The sequence below is a fragment of the Sus scrofa genome, chromosome 3 (assembly GCF_000003025.6).
Source record: "Sus scrofa isolate TJ Tabasco breed Duroc chromosome 3, Sscrofa11.1, whole genome shotgun sequence".
In the NCBI taxonomy this organism is placed as follows: Eukaryota; Metazoa; Chordata; class Mammalia; order Artiodactyla; family Suidae; genus Sus; species Sus scrofa.
The window spans coordinates 33,823,745-33,832,833 of NC_010445.4; positions in this window are offsets into that span (position 1 = coordinate 33,823,745).

The following is a 9,089-nucleotide window of genomic DNA, read 5'->3' on the forward strand; positions in this document are numbered from 1 at the left end:
GCCACAGAGGCTGGCCTAAAAAGAAAAAAAAAAAAGTACATCTTCTACGAGCCTATTTACTTGAAGTTTTGAAATAGGTCAAGCTGTGAGGGCAGTGAAATGGAGGTGCCACCTGCAAAAGCAGAGAAGGTGCCGCTTATGTCACAGACCCAGTAGCTTTGTGAATTGTTACAACCCTTTTACAGCTTTTGGGGAAAAAGGTGTCTTGGGGAAGCCCTTCATCTGATTCCCAGAGTGACACTGTCTTCATGGAAAAAGGAGATGCCTCTTCTGAGGTCAGAGCCTCGTTCCAGAATCACCTCCCACCCCGAAGATGCTGGGACCTCCTCTCTCTCTGGCTCTTTTACCACTTCCACGGTATCCAAAGCTGAGAGTCTTGCAAGAGCCAGCTTGGCATTCATCCTCAGTCTCTTCTCACTGTCCCTGGCGCCCCTTTGGACTGGAGTGCATTGCTCTCTGAGCTTTAATGCCTGTTTTCTGTTCCAATCCCTAGCACAGGCTTGAAGGAGATTCTCCTTTAATGTAGACGATTGACTGACTGGATAGATGGATGGATGGATGGGTGGGTGGGTGAGTGGGTGAGCTGCATACTCCACTCATCGCAGCCCTCCCCATCTGTCTTAAAATCCCCCAAATGTTTCACCCTGGAACCTGTGTGGCTTTGTATAGACTTGAAGTTATGCATCTTGGGATGGGATTGGAGACTGCCTTCTCGGCACATTTTGAGGCCAAGGGTCCCCCTAATGCAGGGTTGGGACCCCTGCCCCCGCATCTGAGTTGAGCACATAGCATGGAAGGAAGGAAGGAAGGAGGAAGAGAGACCGGCGATGCTAAAGGATTCCGACCATCCCGGCCATCGCCACCAGAGGACAGCACCAGGCTGCGCGAGCCAGCCTCGTTTCCTCCCTCGGCGCTCCGCAGGGCAGAGGGGTCCCCACCCAGCGCTGGGACAATGTCGCTCCAGCTACCGTCCCTTTAGGGCTGGCCTGGTGCCTCCACACTGCTCTGAGGCTGAGGACTAGCCAGGCTGCAAGGAATGAGGAGGCCCGAGAGAGGGCTTGAGGCCCGCCCAAGGCTATGCTGCGCCCCAGTCCCTCTGCTCCCTGCCCCTTGGGGCAACCACGAGGCCTGGCTGGGCTCCTCCCGGCCCTCTTCCGTGAGAGTTCGTTCTCCAGCCAGGCACAGGGCTCCTGGGGGACTGTGTTGTTGTTTGTTTTTAGCCTTTGCATCCCCCAAATGAGGCTGGCATGGTGGGCTCTGGCACTCCCCGCTGTGTGACCCACGATAGGGGTCTTACCCTCTCTGAGCCTGTTTCCTCCTCTGTAAAATGAGAGTACTACTACTAATAACGGTAGCAATATAACGTCCTACTGAGAGTGTTAGAAAAATTCAGTAAGACAGCTTGACCTCACTGGCACCCACACATGCTTACTGTCTGTTCCTTGGATCCTGCACCTGCCGCCCCCCACCCTCCACCCCCCCACACTCACCCCACCTTGCAGCCTTGCAGCTCCCACTGCCTGGAATGCCCTTTCCTGAGAGATCCCATGGCTCATTGTCTTCATCACACTCAGCTCACCAGTCACTTCCTTATGCAGGGGTGCCAGGGACACCCCCACCCCACCCCCACCCCATTAGAGGAGCCACCCTCTACCACCAACGCCCCCTGGTTCAGCGTTGACAGCAATTCCCTCTGCCCGGAACCAGCCCTGTTTCATTATCTGTTGCCCCTAAAGCTTCAGCTCCAAGAGGGCAGGGACCTGGTCGATTTTTCTCACAGCTGCCTCCCCAGTACCTCCAGGGCCCCCTTGACCCTGGGACATCGCAGATGCTCAGTAGAGATCTGTGCATGGATGATGAATGAAAGCAACCTTCGTGAAGCCCTTTGCTCTGCGCCTGGCATACGGAGAGCTTGTGGTGGGTGAGCACCGGATAACAACACTAATCATGAGAAGAATAATAATCCCAATAATTATTATTAATGATGTAAATCATGAATTAAATAATCAGAGCCCCCACATCCGAGGCAGGCCATCCTGGGAATGGAGCGAGCCTGGAGAACTGGCTGCTGGGAGGCCCCCATCCTCTCCTGCCTGTGACCCCGGATTCCTCACTCACCCTCTCTGGGCTCTGCTTTCTTCTCAAGCCGTAAGGAAGACTCTACAGTCTGAACCACTCAAGGGAAAAAGGAATGGGATATTTTTTTTTCCCCTTCCTGCTCATCCTCTTCCCAGAAGCACCCAGCTCCTGCAGGGAAGCGATGAGATAAGGAAGAAGGAATCCAGAGAGAAGGAGTGGTACCCATAATTACTGTGCAGGTGACAGTGATGGGGGGGGCTGCTCGTAGCTGGGGGGAGGGGCAGCCAAAGACGCTCCAGCCTGGGCAGGGCCTGAGCTTTCCCAGAGCCCTCCCTCCCCTCTCCGTGTGCCCTTCAGAGGGGTCCCATCTGGGCGGGAGCTGCTGGCCATCCTGAGAGGTCCCCTAATCTCTCTGGGCTGAATGTCCAGCTCTGCTTTCTCTTCCTCCAGGCTTGTGGTGAACTGGGAGCCGGAGTGGGAGTTTCTCCCCACCCCAAGCCCCATTGCTTACTGGGTGGCTGGAGGAGAGGGGAGAATTCCTGTCCCCTTGAGCAAGGGTGGTCCTCTCTCTGAAGAGCCGGCATCCCAGATGGGGACGGGGGTTGGGGGTATGTCAGGATCACTTCCACCCCCTGCCCTCAGAACTCTGGGATCAAGCCCCGAGGCCTGCCTGGAGGAGGAGGCTGGGGGGGGGTGTTTCTAGACTGAGAAAGCTCTGGGGTCTGAAGTCTAAAGGAGACCCCAGGGAGCTGTGTGGCAGGAGAGTGTGTGGTTAGGCATGTGTCCATCTCTATGCGTTTGCAGGGGGGCATGTGTGTGTGATATTGGTGTTGTGTGTGGTGTGTGTCTTGCCTTCTTGTGTGTGCCTTTCCATGAATATCTCCTCTTCATAGAGTGTGTGCCACACAGGTTTGTGTGTGGAGGTGTGTGTGTGCGTGCACGCCTAGATTTCCACGCATCTCGAGTGGGCTCTGTGTCTGTGTTCACGGGGGAGGGTGGTCCAGCCCCCTTGGACTTCGAGGCCCCCTTCCCTTTTGAGTTCCAGCTCAGAGCTGCCCGTGGGGGCCAGTCCGGGGCAGGGGGGGCAGGGCAGAAATCAGGCCTCCCACACAGCCTTGGGGGGAATTTCTATCTCCCTCTCACCTGTAGGCTCTTCGATGCCATTTTGCAGAAGGGGAGACAGAGTCATCAGCCAGGCCCCTCCTGCGTGGCCAGCCTCACTCCACCCCACGACCTTGCCACCAGCCTTGTTCTTCACCAGGTATTTACTGAGCATCTACTATGTGTCAAGCATAAAAAAACGGAGAGAAGTTCCTGTCACAGTGCAGCAGAAACAAATCCGACTAGGAACCATGAGGTTGTGGGTTTGATCCCTGGCTTCACTCATTGGGTTAAGGATCTGACGTTGCTATGAGCTGTGGTGTAGGTCGCAGACGCAGCTTGGATCCGAGGTTGGTGTGGCTGTGGTGTAGGCCAGCAGCTGTAGCTCTGACTGGACCCCTAGCCTGGGAACCTCCATGTGCCACTGGTGCAGCCCTAAAAAAGCAAGAAACAAAACAAAACGGAGCAAGACAGACGAGGTGGGCACCCTGGTGAGCCCACATGTCAGTGGGGGAAACCCAGGCCAAAGACATCCCCAGGGGAGAAGCATGATGGAACAGACCAGATGGGTGGGGAGTCCCCTCACTTGGGCTGTGATGACCAGAAAGAGGCAGCCTGGGGAGGCATGGGGGAAGCGTTTCCCCAGAGCTGGATGTTGGCAGAGTCAAGTCCACCCACCATCTGGCCCCAGAGCCTGCCCTCCTGGCCCCGCAGCACCAGAAGGGGCCACTCATCCCGCTGACCAAGACAAATTCCAGAAAATGTAAAGTAGCTTCTCAAAATGATGAAAGCATGAGGCGTTTCCGTCGTGGCGCAGTGGTTAACGAATCCGACTAGAAACCATGAGAAGGCATCAGGAAATGCCACAGAGAGAATGTGTCAAACCTTAGCAGGGGGGCAAAAACCCCAGAAACAGCAAAGGAAAGGAGGGCCGGATTAGACCCCGAGGAGGGGCTGGACCTGCGGAGGATGCTTGCTGATGAGGGGGTGTCAGTCACCGGTGTAACAAAGGTACCACTCGGGTTGGGACGTTGCTGTGGGGGAGGGAGGTGTGGTTGTGTGGCGCAGGGGGACAGGTCTAGGTAGTGTTCCCCCTACACGTGTGTGGGGTGGGATGCTGGATGCTGTGTGGACGCGGGTAATTCTCCATCAAAACTGCGCAGCATGCCAGCATCTCCTTAATCACAGCCCCTTGTTCTCCACTCCAGGGACCCCCTGAGTCATAGGGACTATCCACGTCCTACCCCATTCCCCAAACCCCTCTGAGCGGCTCTCCTTCTCAGAGCGGGCAGGGAGGGAGGGGTTATGCAAATTCTCTGCCTGGAATGCCCCGCCCCCGTCAAGGCCCTGCTCGGGCTTCTCCTGCTGGAATCCTTCCTGGAGTCTTGGGGCAGGACGAAGAAAGAGAGCCACTCAAATTCCCTAGGTCAGCATTTCTGGGTGTTTGGAGAAGACGAAGAAAGAGATTCTGTAAGAAAGGTATTCAGTCACTGATTGGAGAATACGAACGTGGACACGCCCTGGACATAGGAGCAAGCTGAGCCCAGTGGACAATATTTTGTGTTCCCAGAATTATGGTCTACTGGGGAGACAGAAAATTAACTGGTAGACAAAATAATGAAAGGTTTATTTATTTATTTGTGTATTTATTGTCTTTTTAGGGCCGCATCCCTGGCATATGGACGTTCCCCAGACTAGGGATCCAGTCCAAGCTACAGCTGCTGGCCTACATCACAGCCACAACAACGTGGGATTTGAGCTCCGTCTGTGACCCACATCACAGCTCACTGCAAAACCGGATCTTTTGACCCACTGAGCGAGGCCAGAGATCCCACCCGCATCCTCATGGATACTAGTCTGGTTCGTTACCCCTGAGCCACGCTGGGAACTCCAATGAAAGGTTTAGAAGAAAACTCTTAGGAGAGCCCGGAGAGGGGTGAAGGGCTTGTCAAGAGTGTCTGAGACTTGAGGGATGACACTCTTTGCCTCTCACCTCTAAGCGTGTTTGCTCATGTGTGATGGCTGGAGTTCCAGCAGCCATTTTGGATCATGAGGTCACCTCAAGGTTATTAACCAAACATTATATGATGGTGGAGCAAGAGAATGGGGGACACCCAGGTCCCTAAGGACTAGAGACCTGATGTGTCAACCCCAGACATATTGTCCCCAGTCTTCTTTTACATGACAGATATAAACTTCCACCTTGCATAAGCTTCTAATCAGAGTTTTCTTATATTCAATTAAGTCTCCTCTGAAGTGTTACAGCAGAAGAATGTAGGTTTTTTTCTTTTTCTTTTTTGGGCTGCACTTGCAGCATATGGAAGTTCCCAGACTAGGGGTCATATCAGTGCTGCAGTTGCAGGCCTACAGCACAGTTACCGCAACACCAGATCCAAGCCACATCTTTGACCTATGCCGCAGTTTGCCTGACTCTTAACCCACTAAGCAAGGCCAGGGGTTGAAATTGCATCCTCATGGATCCTGGTTGGTTTCGTAACCTGCTGAGCCACAATGGGAACTCCAAAAATTCTTTGACCAAATTTTAGTTTCTTCTAAGTCCTCTGCTCAGCTAGGTTTGACCTTGGGATTCTGTGTCTGTCCCTGTAGAGTCCATGTTTAGTGAGAACTCTGTCATGTTGGTTTAGCAGAATCCTGCATCCTGCACCTGCAATGTCTGACCAAATTTCTCACCCCCCCCAATGCTGTCTGATCACCTTGACCTGCCTTCAACAAGAATCCCACCAGCTTGGTTTAGCCAGAATCCCCCTTGACCCATGATGTTTTTTTTCTTCTTAGTCATTTTCCATGCATCCTGCTCCCCTCTCCTCCTTGGCTATAAGTTTCCACTTTTCCTTTTTGCACTTGGAGTTGAGCCCAATCTTTCTCCCTCACTTCGAAACCCATTGTGTTGGTCCTGACACCTATTGCGATAGTCCTGAACAAAGGCTGCCTTACTGTGTTAACAAGTGTCATGAGTAATGTAACATTTAACAAAGGTTGGATTTATGCTTTTGAAAGATCACTCTGCCTGCTGCACAGAAAACTGGAGCCTGGGCTTGGATATTAGGGGGAGGCAGAAGGCGTGGATGAAAGCTGCTGCTCCTGGTGAGACTGGAGGGGCCCAAGTCATGGTGGGAAGAAGTGAGGGGAGTATCCTGGTGGTCCAGTGGTTATGATTCAGCACTGTCACTGCTGTGGGCTGGGTTCAATCCTGGTCTGGGAACTGAGATTCCACATCAACCCCATCAGTGGTTGTGGGTTTGATCCCTGACTTTACTCAGTGGGTTAAGGATGTGGCGTTGCTGTGAGCGCTGGCGTAGGCCAGCAGCAAAAAACTCCGATTAGACCCCTAGCCTGGGAACCTCCCTCCATATGCCACGGGAGTGGTCCTGGAAAAGGCAAAAATACAAAAATAAATAAATAAATAAATAAATAAACCCTTAACTGACTGCCATCTCTCTCTAACGGAGACCCATCAATTTTACCTAGTCTAGGGGAGTTCTCATCGTGGTGCAGTGGCTCACGAATCCAACTAGGAACCATGAGGTTGCAGGTTCGATCCCTGGCCATGCTCAGTGGGTTAAGGATCCAGCGTTGCCGTGAGCTGTGGTGTAGGTTGCAGACGCAGCTCAGATCCCGAGTTGCTGTGTCTGTGGTGTAGGCCAGCGGCTACAGCTCCGATTCGACCCCTAGCCTGGAAACCTCCATATGCCAAGGCAGCAGCCCTAGAAAATGCGAAAAAAAAAATTTTTTTTTTGCCTAGTCTAGCAACGACCATTTCATCCCACACTCCCTTTTCTCTATGTCTTAGCCCCACCATGCTCCTCCCTGCCTCAGGGCCTTGGCACATGCTCTTACCTCTCTTAGAAATGTCCTTTCCCTTTTTTTTTTTTTTTTTTTTTTTGTCTTTTGTCTTTTCAGGGCCGCACCTGTGGCATATGGAGGTTCCCAGGTCAGGTTCAACCCAGAGCTGTAGCTGCTGGCCTACACCACAGCTCACAGCAACGCAGGATCCAAGCCGCATCTTCGACCTACACCACAGCTCACGGCAATGCCAGATCCTTAACCCACTGAGCAAGGCCAGGGATCGAACCCGCAACCTCTTGGTTCCTAGTTGGATTCATGTCCAATGCACCACGATGGGAACTCCCTTTCCTTTTTTTAATTCATGATCTTCTAGAGGATCTCAGGTCAATCAGCACTTTACAGAGTTCTCTCCTGGTTCCTCCAGTCTGTGGAAGTTCCTGGGCCAGGGGTCAAATCTGAGCCTTGGCTGCATCGATGCTGGATCCTTTAACCCACTGCCCTGGGCCAGGGATTGAACCCACACCTCCGCAGAGACCTGAGCTCCTGCAGTCAGATTCTTAATCCCACACAGAGGGATTTTGTACCATGCGTGATTCCTGGTTTAACATCTGCCTCCCCTGTTAGATTGTAACACTCCAGGGGGCAGGCCCAGGGCCAGGAACAGAGTACATGTGCAATAAATATTTGTCAGCCAGCTGGCTGGCTGGCTGAATGGATGATTGGGCATTTTTTGCTTTTTTAAGGCCATACCCATGGCATACGGAGGTTCCCAGGCTAGAGGTCTAACTGGAGCTACAGCTGCCAGCCTACATCACAGCCACAGCAACGCAGGATCTGAGCCACACCTTTGAGGTACACCACAACTCATGGCAACGCTGGATCCTTAACCCATTGAGCAAGGCCAGGGATCAAACACACAACCTCATGGTTCCTCTGCACCACGAAGGGAACTCCTGGGTAGAAAATTTAGGCCAGATCACCTCATCAGCTGTAAACTCCTGTCTGGCCAGCAGGCCAGGGCCATCAAATCGGGCCAGGGTAGTGAGTTGGTATCACCGGCTGCAAAAGACTTAAGTCACCCCACTTAAAAGATGGAACTCCCTGTGACCTGTCTCATCCTCTGGCCCAGGGCGGGCCACTCACTGAGCCTTGAGGCTTATCCAACCCACCAGCTGGCACCCTGGTTATCGGTTAGCAAACCCAACCTGTGGGCCTGCCTCCCCAGGCTGTGGCTCCTCCAGGGTGGGAACCGTATGGGCATTTTATTTCTGGATTGCTCCATACCCAACACAGAACCTGGCACGGATGACACACCTGGCAAGGGATTGTCGACTCAACCTGCACCAAACTCAGGTGTGAAACTCTCAGTGGCTTCAATTAGTTGAGAAGTTGAGAGGGGCTTTGAGGAGAAAAAGGCACTGCCTCAGTTTGCTAGGGCTGTGATCACAGAATACCATAGACCGGTGGCTTAAAGAACAGAAATGTTTTTCTCCCAGTTTTGGAGGCTGAGAAATCCAAGATCAAGGTGGTGGCCAATTCATTTTCTGGTGGAGGACACACTCTCCCAGGCTTGTAGAGGGCTACATTTGCTTGGGTCTCTTCTTTGTGTGGTTGTATTGTGGAGGAGGGGGACAAAGAGGAAAGGGAGACAGAAGGGGGAGAGTGTGTTTCCTCTGAAAACTGGGTTTGCTTCTTTTTTTTTTTTTTGCCTTTTCTAGGGCCGCTCCCTCGGCATATGGAGGTTCCCAGACGAGGGGTCAAATTGGAGCTGTAGCCGCCAGCCTACACCAGAGTCACAGCCACACGGGATCTGAGCTGTGTCTGCAACCTACACCACAGCTCACGGCAGCACTGGATCCTTACCCCACTGAGCAAGGCCAGGGATCGAACCTGCAACCTCATGGTTCCTAGTCGGATTCGTTAATCACTGGGCCATGACGGGAACTCCTGGGTTTGCTTCTTGGTGGGTGTCAGCCAAAAGATATAAGGAAGCTGAAGCTCTGGAGAAGTGTTTATTATTACCTGCATCACATAAGAACACCTGAAATCATCCTCAAAGCTGTGTCTTCCCAACAGCAAAATTGAGGAAGGTTTAAGCTAAG